This window comes from Falco biarmicus, chromosome 11 (assembly GCF_023638135.1).
Source record: "Falco biarmicus isolate bFalBia1 chromosome 11, bFalBia1.pri, whole genome shotgun sequence".
Taxonomy (NCBI): domain Eukaryota; kingdom Metazoa; phylum Chordata; class Aves; order Falconiformes; family Falconidae; genus Falco; species Falco biarmicus.
In genome coordinates this window covers 19,918,598-19,936,259 of record NC_079298.1, presented here as the reverse complement: position 1 = coordinate 19,936,259, position 17,662 = coordinate 19,918,598, and the positions used below count along the sequence as shown (strand labels likewise).

Here is a 17,662-nt window from a genome sequence, read left to right as displayed (position 1 = left end):
CATATTGTATGATCAATGGATAAGGCATGGTTTAAATATAGATGGAAAACCACAGGGTATTAAGTATCTAGGAATATTTTACCTTATGGAGTTGAAGTCTACAACTAAACAAAGAGGTAATGTGAAATACAGTGAAAAAAAATATTTGCTGGGTGGTCTCTGCCACATACTGTATCGTCTGGTGGAAAAGGCTGAGAGCCATAAAAAAGATATTGGGACCAAATCTGACATACTGTATACATTAAACATCTTACTATTTACCTTCTGAGAAAAGTTCTTTAAGGAACTCACGGGTTTGTTAACAAAAACTTCATGGCATTATAGGAAGCCCAAATTCTGGGATGAAAATGTGAGCATTAGCCAAACCTTTAGGTGGAACAAATTTTCCAGAGTTACAAAAATATTGGTTTTTTGTGAAGCCAAGGAATGGATACCATATAAGTGGATCTCAGCCCACTTGGATAGCCTTTGAAGAAGCACAAACATTACTTTTTCATTTGTTCTCATTAACAATAGTGAACTGAAAAGAGCTGAATGTAGTGCTGAAAGCCATGGCTGACTAGATTTTGAATCATAAAGAAAATGCAGGGGAAAATGCAAGGGAAAATAGAAAATGAAAGGAAGTCCTATGAAACATATGAAATGTTTTCTTGATTTTTCCTTCTGACATGCCAGGGCCCTTTGGGCACCACCAGGCCCCTGGTCTAGACCCACCGCCGGGGGCTCCCTCCCCTGCCCCTGGGCAGGACCCCAGTCCGGCCTGCAGGGCTGCCAGCCCAGACCAGCCACACCATGGCAGGGCCGGCCCCAGCTCGCGGCGGGGCCTGCCCGTGGGGCCCTTGAGCCGGCCCTAATCACAGGCCCATGTCCCGGCCCAGCCTCGGCCCATCCCTGTCCCCAGGGATATGCCTGGGGCTGGGGCAGCCCCAGGTGGCCCCAACTGGCCCCTCTCCTGGCCGGGGGTGGGGTAGGCCTTGGCTGCCCGGCTCTGCCATGCCATCCGTGGGGCCTCCACTCCCGGCCTCATGGAGGCCTGGGCCTGTGCAGGGCCCCGGTGCTGGACAATAAAGCAGGAGGGCTGCATGTTGTAGCTTTACAGAATATGTCAGACCCGCGGAACGGTGTCTGTTCCTTTCTCATCTCCTTGTGAAACAGTGTAGGCTCAGATCAGGACTTCAAATGCGTGCAGTCACAGCCTTCCCGCAGACGGTGAGAGAAGTACTGCAGAAACATCTCTGCTTCTCCACTAGGACTGATACAGCAGCAAGGTAAGTAAAACATAGACTTCTGCTAATTTCCAAGGGATTTGAGTCAAGCCCTTTAACTATATACATTATGTTCTCCCCTCCTCTCTGCTCGCTTCAATCTCCTCCAAATTACTACTCGCAGCTTAATGAATAAACACTGTAGCCTTAAATGCTGAAGGGAGGCAATGGAGGAAGATTACAGGGTGAATGCAAGGAAGGAGTTCTAATGTGCTGCCTTATTCCTGCTGCTTTATTTTTGATTAATGGAACAATAAACACCAATGAGAACTGCTAGGGATAGCTCAAGAGATGTGGACAGATGCTTGTCTTGTGGCTCTTCAAAGGGCATTTACTACCTTAAATATTCTACAATTATAATTTTGGTTGAGGTTTGGTGGCTCTACTCCATTTGTATGGGTATCCAATTACAACTGAAATATTTGCACTTGACAGCAGTTTTAGACTACATAGTTAAATGAAAAATGAACCAAATGCAATACATACTTCAATAACAATCAGTCTTAAGAGAATTTTTTGAAGAACAACTTCTGACCCACCAGGATTATTAAACATCCCATAGCATTTTTTGTAAGATTAGTCACAGTGTCTTTTCTGAAACTCAATTTATATTATTACATTCTTCCTCCATAAATCACCCTGCAGTATTAACTGAACATAGTATTCTTCCGTCACATACTGTTGTAGAAAGTTAAAAAGCTGTCGTGTTCCACCTCAAAAATGGATCCACTTTCTTAGAATGTAATGCAGTTTTATTATAAGATTTGGAAGTTTTTGTTGTTTTACAATCCAGTACATGTGCAAGAGAATCTGTTGTTTTTTCAGTGCTGGTTGGTTTCCTCATCTGCATCAATGAATATACAAATAGTAAATATTGGTATTTTGCAAGGGCACTAGTTTCCAGAGATTGTCCCCAAGGACTGTCCACAGAAGAAGGAAACCCATAGATTTCCATTTGCATATGTGCCTAAGTGCATGCACCAGCAAAGAACCAAGTTTCTAATTTTTTAAAACCTCTCTTTATTTCACAAGCAATGACTATGTTCTAGCTGAAGGTCCAAAAAACCATGAGTTTTGTATCTTCGCAAGTCTTGCAGGTGATGCAAAAAATGTCACTCCTTCGTTTTACTCTATCAAGCAAGCAGATAATTCTTCTTAAAGTCATCTTTTGACAGAAAGGAGAGCCAGTAGCCCTGCTTCTCTTGATTATTATGTATCTCATTATATATTTGCCAGAATGGGGTTATAAACCTTGTGCTCTGTCCAGATTCAAGTGTGAATAATTACATTCTGCCTACCTAAATTCCCACTGCAGTTTCATTTGGGTACAGTATATTTCTTCATTTCCTGCTCTCGGGCCTGTTCTGGCATCTATTGAAGTTAATGGAAAGTTCTCAAAGACTATGGTGAAGGAAAATTTCCATAAACTATGGTGTAATTCTGTTGTGCTATTAAACAGCTTGAGTTGACATAAGTACAGTCTGTATCTTATTATAAATTGCTTACACTCTTTATCTTTACCAGTTTGGAAAACTCTTCACATCTCATCAACATTATGTGTATATTCAAGACATAATGAATGGTAACTACAGTATTATATATGTATTCTGTTGGAGACATAATATCTGTTAAATTTACAGATACATATGGTTGATTTCAGTGTCACTTAATTTTATGAAGATCTTTCTTTTGACTTCAGTGAGGATGTTTAGGTAATACCTTGAGAGCAGTAGGACATAGTAGCCTTCTGAGGCACAGAAATTCTGTTCTGTGTCTTCTGTGGATGCATGCAGAAAAAAATAGAAATAAACAAGTTGTTCAAAAAATGAATTCAAGTTTTTTGAACCCCAGATCAATACCTCAACTACAATACTCCATGGCACTTCATCAAGGAATGGACGCAGTTGCAAATAATTGGCGCTCTATACTTTCTTAGTAAACTTCAGGATTTTTGCAAAATTTATTTTTGCTTTAATAACAGTTCTAGAGGCAGAAAATGCAGATTTTGATCCCTCTCACTTGGCTCTAAGAAGTTCCTTAGAGGAGATAAAGAGAACATGTCTCAGTGAGCAACTCAAAACAAATGCAGACCAAATTGTAAAGTTAATTCAGACCTGAGCTTTCCTAATGTTTTGGGACACTCAGGCCCATCTTTAGCCAGAATAGATTTTATTTAGTATTTTGATAAAGGGTCACTGTCTAATGGGACTAGATGACTCTAGGCTGGAATGTGTTTGGTAGAGTTATTCTGACCTTCTTTTCTGTTGATGATTATGTTTTATAAGTTATTCCATTCACTGTCATTCTTAGGGCTTTTGACCATATTCTCATGAGCCAGGCCCAGGCCAGGGCAGGACAGAGGCCATCTCTTTATTCCTCCAAAGTCCGTGTCATGTACTTTCAACTTTGGACTGAGCTATTGGCATGGAAATTGACAGTTTTCTAAATATACATAATATCTTTTCTTTGGACTTAAAGCCAGGAGTAGGGCTAGTTTAAAAGTCTGTGATGACAGCTTCATACCATTTCTCAGAAGTCAGCAAAGGAATTCTGCAGTGAAGCTAAAGCAGTGGAGAGAATCTCAACAATTTAATTCTGTGATTCTTGTGACAGTGGGAGGTCATTTTAATTCAAGAGCAAAACCAAGAGTCTTGCAGTATCACATACTGCATTTAAAAATCCTCTAAGTCAGAAGTGCGGTACAGGTAAGCAAGCCGGTAAAAACCCTCCTGACAAGAAAGATGGTTTTATTTTATTTAATTTTTAAATGTTTCTGCAGCTTGCTAGTTTCATAACCTAGGGCAAGTTTAATTAAAGTCAATGAAGCAGTTTAAAGTGAAGAAAAAAGCAGCATTAGAAAAAGTGTTGATTGTTTTCTAATTACGCTGTGGACTTCCTCTGTAATGGATTCTTGCCTTTCAGCTCTAGATAAAGCCACTGATGTATGCCAATATAGATGGGAGACCTGGGAAATTCCTTTATAAAATTTACTTACTAGTCACTTCTCTAGATAGCTTAGCACCCTTGCAACATGATCCATGTCATTGCTTTCTGTCAACAGCTGGACAAGGTGGAATTATTTTCTGAAGATTGTAACAACAGAATAGCATATCATGTGGGAAGGTTTTGCACATATAGTCTGAAAACTTTTTGGTTTATGAATCCTTTATTCAGAGAGCAAACCTGTATGATACTATTTTAAGTGTCCAGATTCAGCCTGAGCAGAGGAATACCAGTGAATATGGAGAATAATAGTTGTTGTGAATGCTGATTTGAACCCATGGATGATCTGAATAGGATTTTGTTTTGATGTGGCTGGACAGCTTGCCTACAATACAAATGGCACCCCTCTTACCCTCAGTGTAAGGATTTGCCAGTTGTACATTGCCTCCAGTCATTCCTTCCAAACGTTTCCACAGGCAGTGGCAGTCAGTATTTCTGCCAGCTGATCATCAGCCAGGTTTGTGATCTGACAGTGATTTGCTCTAGTAGAACCATTAATCTCTTCTGGAATGGTGCATAGAATCATTGAGATTGGAAAAAACCCTTGAGATTGAGTCCAACCATAAACCTAACAGTGCAAAGTCCACCACTAAAACATGTCCCTAAGCACCATGTCTACATATCTTTTAAGTACTTCCAGGGATGGTGACTCAACCACTTCCCTGGGTGGCCTGTTCCAGTGTCTGATAACCCTTTTTGTGAACAAATTTTTTCTAATATTTTACCCTCCCTTCTGTTAGATGCAGCATCTCATGCTTTGGCCTTTCTGACACATCCCAGTTCATCTCACCTAACCTGCCAGAGGAAGGTATTAGGAATACAATTTGTGTTGTAGCCATCTCATCCAGAAGTTTACCTTGAGGTTTTATATTTTCAAATCAATCTGCATATCAATAAGTACTCCCACTGAGCTTTTAGGAAAAAGCATGTGCTGTGTTATACCAGCTATGCTGTAAAAGAAAAATCAGATTTTATAGCCTGCTGTAAGTCCCCTTTGTTCAGGACTACATGTTAAATAAAGTATGTATTACAACTTTTGATACACTTACTCCTTTGTTTTATTTTAGACGATTTATTCAGTCTTCAAAATCCTTCCATCAAGATTTTGGCCTGATGACTGTCTAGAGGCCTCCTTAAATTAGAGCAGGTACATTAGGTTCTGCACTTGTGAAATCCTGAATTGTCCCATTGTTCTTCATCACCATTTTAATGGGCGTATTTCTGGTCCTGATGAAGAAAGAGTCTGCTTGGCAAGATGTAGTAAACTAAGCATGAGCTTTGAGTGGGCTTGTTGATAGAGTTCACTAGAGGAATGTAACATTTACAGAGGAATTGAAATGCTCCTAGCAGTGCATTTTTCCTGTGAGAAACTCACTGAATGCTCACAGAATCAAAGGCTACAAACAAAATCTTTTTGCATCTCTAGAGAAGCAATGAATGCATTTCACATTTATTTTGCAAACAATCAACTTAATGATCAGGTTATTTTTGTAGAAATAATAACTTGTTTGTAACTGCGTATTGAAAAACACATCACAAGTCATTTAGGTTGCAAGATCAGGCACTCCCAGTTTAGAGGATGGCCCTAGAATCCTAAGTCAGCCTCCATTAGGTATGTGTTATGATAGCATCCTTCTTTACAAATCACTTACTATTCTTGCCTCATTTTGCACAAGAGCAATGATTTGCAGGGAATAAGGAAGGTGTTGAGTAGTTCTTTTTAACTTCATTACCTAGTCTGTAGTCTTAAGCCTTATTAATTGTCCACTGTGTCAGCTAATGTAATCCAAACCTGCTCTGCATTTGGAATTATTAATGTCTTTTTACTGTTTTCAATGGCATTCTTCATTATAGAATTATCTGAATACTTCCCCAGTGAGTTTTTCTGTATGGGGGAAGACAAGAATATTATCCCCATTTTATAGCTGGTAAAGTGTAAATTTGCTGAGCAGTAGTAAGAAGTCAACATGACTAAAACTCGTCCTGGCACTGTTTTTAAATTTATATCCTCTCAGGGACATTGCATGTCCTTATGTCCCTGTATTTTGTGTAAGGGTAAATAGGAATTTTGCCTTCTTGTCATTCTATCATTCATTATGTGGCCTCTCTGTATTACTCCATCCTTTATTTGGGCAGTTTCTGTCTTTTTAATCTTTGCACACTGGGATTTCCCTTTAGGCCCCCATCATTTTTACTGCTCATATCTAGACATTTCCACTTTAGAGAGAATAAGATCAAAATTCTGTTTAATTGTCCACTATAAAAAAAAAAATCTGGAATGTTTTTATCTGAAAGATGTCTTTTTAAAGCAAAATGCATTCCACAAAATGAGTACAACATGGACAGTGTCAGTGCTGACTTACTTGGTCCTGGGACTGAGTAATCCTTTTCAGGGACAATGAATGTGTATGCCATTAGCCAAGTCTGAGAGAGGATGCTGGTTAACATTAATGTGTTGCTGGTGGTTTTATGAAACAAAATTTTGACTGCTGAAAACTAAACTAAGCAAGTTGGGGTTAGTTTGGACAGACCACTGCAGGGTATGAAATGGTCCTTTGCAATGAATGGGGCTTGATTTAAACAGCCATGCACCAGCATGTGGAGTGCATATTCCATATCTAAGCCATTCAGTGGCTTGTATTTATTATTCAGACTGGCATTCACTTATGTGAAAACGCCATGTATTTAGATTGGAAACAGTTTTAAGTAATTATCATAATAATAATATATCAACTCCAGCAACAGGCATATTTTATTAAGTAACACAAGATGTAGATTTGGGAGTGCTGCTAACAAGGTGGATCAGTGTGCTCCTGCAGCTTGGGCCAAGTGTACTGTTGATGGCGATTAGAAGATGGTGTTCACAACTGTGAAATCTAAATGCAGGGCCTTAACATTCAGGGCTATCTAGAGAAAGCTAGAATTTTCAATGACGTGCCTTGCTACAATTTTTCTCTGGTGTAATGTTGGTTGCTTGCAGTAACTATTTTTCTTTTCCAAAACAGTACAGATTTGGACACTGAATCATGCTTTGGTGTCCTGTCACTGTGCATCGCTGTGATCGCACGGTGCCTAATGGTGCATGGTCTGAGTGCAACATCACTGTTCCGAAACAGATCAACTACTAAACTGATAGGCAGTATAATGAGAAACTCCTGGCGACAGCAGGTATTTCTATTTTATCTGAGAATAATTCACTGAGTAGATAATTGGTGAATTCCCAGTGGGGAAAAAACTTGATTCTGTCTGAGCATAGGTTACCAAATCTACCACCATAAAATAATTGATTTTGTGATATATCAAGTAGGGACATAGTTGAGACTTGAACTTTTCACTTAGGGCCTCAGGGTGAACTTGAACCAAGCTCCCAAAGGTGAAGAACCAGTGCTTGACATGTGCAGGGTTTTGCACTCTTTACAGCCTCTTTAACTTTCATTTTCCCCTATTAATCTACTTTCACCAAGATCTAGATGTGCACAGAGTCTCATTAAGATGGTTGAGTTGTCATTGGAGATAATCACCAAAGGAATGTGTTATAAAAGGAGAAAAAAAGTATGTCTAGAAAGTCTGAATAATTTTTTTTTATGCTGTTGTTTTAGTGAAGAGGCATTGGATGCTGATAGGAAAGTTACTATAGCTATAGGGCACATTTAATTGCATTTGAGAAACTTCTTTTAATCCTGTAATAACAAAAAATTAAATCAGTGCTGACATTTTTTTGTTGCCAGAAGAAGGTAGTAAAAGGGTAAAGAAATAATTGTTAGTTCTGAGAATATAATTAGCAACTTTAATGCTTTAATCTAAAAAATGCATATTTTGAGCCTGGGTGAATGATTAAAGAAAAGATATTGAAAGCCTTTGAAATTTCTAACTGTTTGTTTTTAATTGTAAATTATGATCACTGTAATTAGCTCATTTAGTACATTTATAATGTAAACAAATATGAATATACGGAACTTCAGTGATATATTTCAGGGCAAATAAGAGCAACATTGTGACCCTGGGCTCTATTTATTAAGCCTTTCTTGTAGCGTTTGGCACTGCTTCATTCTTTCATACTGGGTTTTTTTTCCCCCTTTTTTTTCCGGAAGATAAAAGAAAGCCGTACATAATACTTGCAGGTCTCTGCTAAAGTCTTAATGCATCTGGAACTAGACGGAAGAAAATAGAGATAGAAATCTTGTCCTTTTTGGGCTTCATTTAACCTCACTCTGAAGCTTTCTTAGAGCTAGAGTATTTATCATATTAAAGAATAAATGCTACATGATTTCTTACACATTAGGTTGTTAATTCTGAGCAATTAGATCAACTGGAAGTCATACTATGTTTCAGGTGGGCTTACCCATTTCCATAGTTAGGTATCTGCTGAAATGCAGTGTGTCGGATACTGGCTGTTCTGTTTCCTGGTGATGCACTTTATGTAGCATCCTGGGACTGGATTTCAGAGATCGGCTCCTTTTCCGATACGTGTGCCGGCCCACACATTGCTCAGTAACACCAACAGGAGCCAGGTGCCTGGCTAAGAATCCCTGCATGCTAATGGAAACACTTAATGAGTAACAGGATGTTTTTCCCCCACCAAGTTCAAAGATTAAAATTTTGGGGTTTAGTCTCACCATTATTTTTGTGGAAAAGGCATCTTTTGTTACATTTCCAGAGCTCAGTTATCATGCTGTGACACACTGCATCCAGTTCTGATAAGTCGTGGAAAGTTATGATTAGTTAAGCTCCTTATGAATAGAGAAGGCTTCCCTGAAGGTTGAAACTGGCCTCTAACTTGAGATTTTAAATAATTGTTGAAGTGTTTTGACTAGGCTGCCTTTGTGTACACTGAACAGTTTAAGGTTACTTTTTAATCCAGTGGCGCCTGTTTTATGATGTACACTTGCTGCGGATTGAATGTTGTTCTGTTCATCACTGCCAGCTGTCTCCTTGGGTTCCTGTAGTAACTAAGTTATTTTATCTCAGAGGAATGAATTGTCAGTAACAAGCAAATAATAACTTTTCTGCTGAATTCTCAAGATTTTTTTAAAAAAACCCTCTTTTCTGTCATACTTCTCCTATAATGTAAAATGTATTGTGAGGGTTAGTTGCTCTATTCTTGCGCTGTGAGCCTTCAGGAGTCAAAATGTTTATAGCATGAAACAAAGGTAGAAGAGGTACATATTGCAGCAGTGTATTCACCATATTCTGTGGATATTTTTTAGCTGAAGGACGTAAGCCCTGGTTATTACAGCTGTCACGGTGACATCTGATATTTCAGTATCAGTGATTGCCTCACCCACCACATGACCCTGATCAGTACTGTGATTCTCTGTTCGCTATTAAACTGTGAAAGGTCTTGGCCCTCCAGGTGCTGTTTCAAGTCTGAAATAGCAACTTGTCTGTCACACTCTCTCTGCCTAACTTAATGCTTAAGGACCCAGCAAAAATATTTAATGTAGACAGGGCCTCTCATACAGCAGCAAAGCAATGAACACAAGTCTTTTTTCATGGCTGTTGCAGAACAAGGGCACCAATTATGCATCGGTTATTAAAAATGAGCAAACTTTGAAGTGATCTTGTGGCTTGAATCTCAACAACTATATTTTTTGTGTTTTACTTCTATTTTTGGGGAATGCATTTGCTTCTTGAAAGTCCCGAGAGGTATCTTGAGATTTCAGATAGGAATGGGGGCATATAATAGTATGATAATTTTCATGAGTCAAACCAGAAAAATTAAAAAATACTGTCATACATAATTGCAGATCCAAAGCAGACTTTTAGTGAATTTTTGCTTTTCTTTCTACAGCAGGGAAAAACAAGCAAACAAGCAAAAATGGTTCATGGAAATCTAGTTAAAAAAACTAAAGTTATAAACCAAATTCTGAAATTATGTAGCTGAAATGAATAGACTTAATGATGCATGTTTTTCCCTCCTTAGTAAGTACCTTACCTGTGGTAAGATTAATTTAAAAGTTGCTTAGCCTAGGCAACATGAAACACTTAGACAGTAGACTTCTCTATGTAAATAGGTAATGCCTATCAGGCCTACCTAATTTTTAGGAATAAGGCATTGGAAAAGATTCTGTTCTTAAGATAACAGAGCTGGCCTAACTGGCTGTTGCTCTCTATATTGTACAGGCATTGACACAGTGGTTGTCAGATGTTTCCAGCCCTGAATGCTTATCTTTTTTAGCCCTGTACTGTGGTTAAATTCATGTAAACTGGTATGTGGGGCCTAACAGCCAAGAACAAGGGTCTGTATGTTGAAATTCAGCTGCATCTGGATTGTACTAGATATTAAGTAGATGTAATGCCAGTGTCATAAAGAGGTTGCATAACCAGCTTTTGTAATTTTTTGGAGTGATTTTAGGTTCTTAAGTGTAGTTTTATAAAAATAACATCTTTGGTTTGATGGACGTGCTTGTGAGCATCTGACCTGCAATTCCTCCTCTAATGCGGAAGGAAAGGCACTTTTGTGCAGAGTGCTTCTGGTCACCTCTGCTAAGGTAGTGCTGAATTTCTTACAGTGACCCCCATGAACAGGATCTCTAACAAACACAGCTGCAGCATGTTATATTGGAAAATGTTTTTCTTTGAAATAGAACTATCCACGCTTTCATACCCTTTGTGGTATATTCTGGATTGCATTTTTTATGGCATGAAAGGTCCTCTCCATGTTTTGTCAGAAGCACCTCTCCATTTATAACGATAGAAGTATATAATATGTATAGATGCATACATAGTGTATATTATATATATAAAAAAATAAGTGTGGGACTTCATAGCTCATGTTAAGATAAGAAAAGGCCATCCTTTAAAAAGAAAACCTTACAAAATTTTATATAGATGTAAACTAAAGTTATGAAGTTATATATGTGAAGTTAAAAGGTTATAAATGCAGTTCTGCTTATCTTAGTGGAAAACCAGATCAGAAATTGTCAGCAGAGTACATTTAGAAGAGTTCTGTCATGACTCTGAAGATGGAAAGCAAGATAGACAAGGATTTAGAGCTAATGTAAAGAGGCAAAGAGAGAAGGGAGGGTATGTGTTCCTGAGAGAAAATGTTAAAAACAAATGAAAAAAGTGGGAGAATTAAGGCGTGTCCACTCTGAGCACATGTTTGACGTTAATTTGTAACAGGTAGGACTTTGCTGTCTGTTAAATGAAAAACTACAGCTCTGGTGAATAAGGGACACAGACTGGATTTCTGCCCTTCTGTGGAATATCCGTAATGGCTGAATGTTCTCCATGTATCCATGATCCATTTGGTAGCTGGGTCTGTACTGCTTTCTGTACACAATATTTACTGTCATCAGAGATTTCACACAACCAGAACTTTATGGGCTAGAGATGGGGTCATGCGGTTCTACCAAATCCTAAAATTAAAGGAGAAACAACCACTGTTCTACTTTTTTTTTTTTTAAACAAAAGCAGTTGCTAAAATTTTTTGGTCATTTGTCTGTGGACAAACACTGGATTTAATGCTGCTATTGGCAGTTTAGGGATGAAAGGCTTTGAGTGTCGTGTTCTCTGGAGTATAGCTCTGTGCTTGTTCATTTTCTCATATGAGATTTGGGTGTGCTGTTGCAAAGCCTTGGTCTTCACTATGCTGATATGTTTTCCACAGTGATTATGACTAGGATCCTTAAATGATACTCTAATTACCATTATTCATAGTAATGGCTTATTAGTAATAATTACTAATAATAATCTTGATAATCCCCTAAGGAAAAATACTGTAGGTGAAAAGCCACAGATGGAGTCATTTTAACAAAAAAAGACTTGTTCCTTGTGACCATCTTATAATAAAATAATTAATTTCCAGCTTTTTTCAAGGGTGGGGAAGGGATTTCTGGAGAGACTTCTCTCATACTGACCATCTCTGCCCACCTGAAAGGCCCCAAAAGTTAAGAGTAGAAGAATGAACAGGCCTCTGCCCTGATCCCTGTGAATAATTTAAGCAGCAATATAACTTATTTCCGTGAGCCTTCTGTCTCTCCTTCACTTTTCTTCATCTTAATTTTCATGGCCTTTTGTGTTTCCATAAGCCTGTAGAGTGTGTGTAGACAAAAAGTGTAGTATTCATAGCTTGGTAGACAACACGTTACCTGAAATTCTTCAGAAAACTTCTTTCTCACAGGATATATTGCCAAATATGTATTGGTTTTGTATTCTTAAATTCACTTTTAAAAAATGTGCACAAAGCTCTGGCTGTGTTTATCTACAGCTTTAAAAAAGTACCAAATAAAATGAACAGCATTCCATGATCTTTTAGTCTTCAAACCCAATAACAAAATCCTTATTCACTTATACAAGTGCGTCTCTGTCCAGTGGTTTGTCCCATGCACAGAATGTGCCTGCAGCTCTTGGCACCATGGAGGGCGGAGAAAGAAATATTTCTCATTGGCTGGGAAGGCTCCGTGCAGATGAAATAACGTAATCCCAAACGGTGCGCTCAGATTTTTTCAATAAATGTTTTTCGTCACTACAGAGCTTTATATAACAGCAGTAAAGGCAAGAAAGGAAATTAGAAACACAGCTGAGACTGCATCTCATGCTTCATAATGGCCTAAAATTCTTACTGTTTATTAAAACTAACACCCCTTGTCAGGGTGTTGATCAAAAATTCTCTGCAGTCTCTTTTCTTTGATCTTTTCATTTTACAAACTGCTGATATTTGTTGCTATTTCTTTATTTAGTTTTATGTCTAAAACATTGAAACTCAGAACTGCTTTCCAATAATGCTGCATGATAGGGAGTAATCCTGAATTCATTGAGCCAGCAAACTCATCACTAAACAAATTTGCCCGCTCCCAAAGAAAGGAGAACTCTGGTGTAACAAACAGAAATGGTCAAAGTTGGCGCCAGAAAGGATGCTTTCAAAAACCTGTCGTGTCTGTGGGCCTCATGCTTATACTACTGTCCAGTCAGATTTCACCTTTTGTTTCAGCAGCTCCCTGGCTCCTGCACATGCAAACATTTGAATTTCCTGTTGGCTCAGAGGTGAGATTTATAACATTTATTAAAGTTGCTTTTCACTGTGAGTTTACTGGGCAGAAAGCCTAAGAAGGCCTTTTTTTTAAAGGGGGTTTAATTGCTTGAATTTACCAGAGGGGTGAACATTATGCTTTCTTTGCAACACCACTATCCACTAAGATTGCCAGGTGTTGAATTTCCCTAGAGGTTCCCTATTTATTGAAGGAATTCATGAAATATCCATCTATCCAAAGCTGGGGCTCCTACCATCCCTTTCTCATTCATCGTCTTGATTTTGTTTCCTTCATGGCTGCCTTTGAATTTCTTGATTGATCCTGTTCATTATTGTCCCTTCCTCTCCTTAAGTGTCCTCCCTCATCTCTGCTTGAGCACCTCGGCCATTAAAAATGGGCCAGACTGGCCTTAAGAATGAATATGCCTGAAAGCCTTTTGCTGTGACGTGGCTGCTGGTGCAGAGAGACAGTGCAATGTTGGAAGTATAGCAGCACCTTTTAGCTGCATGAAAAGAAAGATGAACAGAGGGCAGGAAAAGCAGAATAAGTGGAGGGAAGGGTGAAAAGCAAAGAGGTATTTTGCAATGTTTAAAATAAAAACCTATAAATAGCCCTTTAAAACCATGAATGGACTTCTCAACAGATGGCAGCCCTACTGTCAAGCGAGCCCAAGGCGGGCAGACCATAATTGTTAGCAAGTGTATTGTTAAGGGAATTTACTAATTTACTGATGCAGCAGCCGCTTCAGTTGAAGAATAAATTGGAATATTTTGGTGCATTTCCTTTAAAAAGTCATCCACTTTTAAGTCTATGTATTAAAATGACAAAGTCTTAAATGGGGGTCTCCTTCACTAAACAAAAGATATGCAAATTGCATTTCAAGATTTATATTATGATAAAAACTGGAACACAAAAGAGACATTATCTTGCAAAAATGTAAAAGTACATTGCTTCATGAGTCTATAATGATATAATGTGATGTTGATGTAGTTAAAGATGTCAGAAGGGAGACAATGACCTTAAAAGTTTAAGGCAGACACATTAATATTGATTGATTTTTAAGAGATTGAACAGCAAGAATATATCTATATATAGCCTGGATATTGGATTGTTTGAAAATTTGAGATGAGATACAGAACATTTCGGTCTTGTAATGCTTTAGACCTAATAGCAAGAACATGCGTTAAATGCAGCCATTTGTACTACAAGAAGCTGGATGACAATTTGCCTTGAATTTAGCAGACTGTAAACCTATTTCTCGTAAAAATCAGTGGTGTTTGACAAAGCTGGATGATCATTTCTGGCTTAACCACAAATGCAGGTCTGTCATATGAGATGTCACAAAAGTCCTAAGGGGGGGTAGGTGGGTGTGAGTTGGTTGGGGTTTTTTTGTTTGGTTTCACCCTGTTCTATACATACGTAGATCTATATGTAGTCTTACATGTGTACACACACACACACATGCAGACATTCCTATAACATATTGAGTGCTGTAAAACCTCAGCACCTTCTGGCTTTGAAGCAATTGTATGTGACTGCGCATCTATCATGTCATTTTTTCTTCCTACTTTTCCCCAAGCTGGGAGAATGTAGTCAGTAACGTTTCTTGTTTAAGAAAGTTTAGGCTCATCTTACATCCGTGTTTATGCCAGCAACATCATAAAGAAATATGCCTCGCATTGAGGTGGAAGCTGCTAAATATCGTAGTATTTTTTTATTCCCTTGGGGCAGTTCATTTTATCGTCTCAGGTTGATAAAAGTTTCATCTCCTTGACAAATGAGCCTTACTCTTAATGTAGAGACTCCCACTGGTCAGAGAAATAGAGATGTTGGGTGTGGTTGGCCTTTTAGACTTTTAGGGACCAGGCCACAGATGCCTGGGACACAGTGAATAAGAATTTAACTTGCAACAGTTTTCTGGCAGCAGAGAACAAGTCTAACCTCTATGAGATGCATAATCTTGATGAGAAGAGAACCTGCAGCATTGTACAGCCTGGAGGTTTTCATTCAGAATCAGACCTCATGAAACATGAGGCAGATAAACATAAGGTGTAGACCACATTTATAAGAAGGGTTTTTTTAATATCTCTTTCCAACAAATCATTAGTCTTTTGCCGCCTTCTCCCCACATATGAAGTGATAGAAAATAAATATCTGAAGGAAAGAGGACAGCTGGGAACCTGGAGTTGTGTAGACATTTTTGCATAACCAAGAATTCTTGTTTTCAAGAAGCAAAGACATGAAAAATTATCATGTGGCCACTTTGCCTCCAGATTCAATTTTTAAAATGTATAACCAGGAATAGAAAAAGATGGATACTTTTGGGGAGAACTATCAAACAGCAAGGTGTCTGGGTGTCATAGCTACATCCTGTAAACCTCTACTTATTTTCACTGATGGCAAAATCTGCTTTGACCGTCCAGTATAGGAAAATAGCCCTAACAGCTTGTTTAGTAAACCAGAGAAAGCAGTGTCTCCAAAGGGCCTGGCCTGAGTGAGCATCCAGAATCCCAAGAAATCTGAAGGCACTCAGGCTTGATTTAATTATTTTTTACTACAAATCTCATTTCAGAGAATGATTAACAGGAGAAGAGACATAAATGGCAAAGTCTTGATCAAGGGAGCTGCTGTCAGGGTACCATCTAGATAAATTAGGAAAAGAATGCTCAGGTTTCTATGAAAGACAACTAATGACATTAAGTCAAAATGAAATAGAAAGAAGCAGCACTGCAGGATGAAAATTGTAAAAGACCAGCCTGCCCTGACAAAAAACGCTGAAAAATTTCCTGAACTGAAAAGTATTTGGAAGTGCTAAGGAATTACTTTCTCTGAGTGCCAGGCCTCGAAGTTACTCAGGACTGAAGATGACCCAGGGGCACCAAATTTGCTTTTTGGGACCCGTCAAGGCAAAGTAAAGGAATGTTCTGGAAGGATCTGAAACAGCTGTAAGTAGCAGCACTACAGGTGTTCCACATCTTATGTGCTCACTCTACTCAATAGGGATCAGTGCCTTCACTTAAATCTGAAACAGTCCTATCCAGAGGCAAGCAGACAGTGGATAAAAGGAGAGCGTGAAACCTACAGCCAGTAAATGTTAATGTAATTCAGAGAACCTGTTTACAAGAAAGCAGAAATGATAGGCTCATGAAAGGAGTGGTGGCCCTTGCTGAAATCATGGGGAAATTTTACAACTGAGCTGAATGTATAAAGAGAAATTTCTCAGAAGGTAAGATTTGTCTTTAGGTATACCAAAAAGGATTTTAAAGAAGTAAGTTAAAAATAACCAAAAGACTTAAACAAAACACCCCTTCAGTGGTTAAAAGTGTACACCTGGAAATCTGGTGTTTAAGCCAAACCAAAATGCCACCTTTCTCAGGAGACCTTGAATTGTTGTTTAAGTATTGACTTAGTCTTCTAAGAAACACTAATATTCTTAACTGAAGGAGATCTTCTGTTGGAAGGCTTCTGGCTTCAGGTGTAGATTATAATATAGAGTAACATTTACTGCAGCCAAGCACTTAATGTGATCGGTACTAAAACTGTATGAGATTACTTCTCTGTGATGTGCAAAGTGAATGCCAGGACGAAGCATTGTACCTGACTGCAGTACCATGAAGTTATGCTTCAACAGCGCTCCATTGTAATGTAGGATTTTGAAGGCAGGGAAGCAGCCTCTGGAGTGTTGCACATCAGCAAGAAATTATTTTTGAAAGTAGAAAATAAAGGAAGAGTTTGAACTGATGTGTAAAACAAATAAATGGGAGCAGCAAAACTTTCTGTATTAGTATTACACCCAGCCATGTAATAACTAAATGAAGCATGTATTTAAAATTTGGTGAGAAGCTTTTGTACATTTTAGTTCTGTTTGGCTCAGCGGGTGTGCTGCACTTTAGACTTCAGTCTCTAGAGCTGTCAATCCAACAACTTTCACAAGCACTATATTCACTTAAAAGCTGAAAAAGAAAAATAGAAGGGGATGATGTTAATAGCACTTAGCACTTGTATAGTTTTTTCCTTCCTGAAAGTGCAGTGTGAACATGAGGTAATTAAGAAGTACTTTGTCTTGGAGTTGCAGATGTGTATCTAAATAACCTTTAAGCAAAGAGAACACAGACATGTAAGACCAAACTCTGCCCAGTTGCACATTTTCAAGGTTAAATATTGCAAAGGGGCATTTATGGAATCATTTCTGCCTGTAGTGGGTCAGTAAGTTCAGCTTGTGGAAACCTACACAGTGTATTTCTGCATGCAGAGCTCCTTCTTCGTTGTGTGAGGAGCTTGCTGTAATAATTTTGGGGTTTATTTGATGAAGTGCCTGCTACAGGAAGCCACTGGCAAGTTGTATGAGGTGTGTTCTTTGAGTAGAGTCAAAATAGGTAGTTGGCTTGCACAGGTGCACCAGTTACTCAAACTGCCAAC

General features: G+C 38.5%; 1 long non-coding RNA gene across 4 annotated transcripts in view; it reads left to right on the top strand.

Annotated features, from left to right (window-relative positions):
- Positions 1–17,662, top strand: part of LOC130156777 (uncharacterized) — a 520,457-nt gene that overhangs the window by 234,975 nt on the left and 267,820 nt on the right. For all 4 annotated transcript variants that reach the window (XR_008824606.1, XR_008824605.1, XR_008824603.1 and 1 more), the window contains one exon: positions 1,156–1,268. This is a non-coding gene — a long non-coding RNA (uncharacterized LOC130156777). The remainder of the gene's footprint in view (positions 1–1,155; positions 1,269–17,662) is intronic.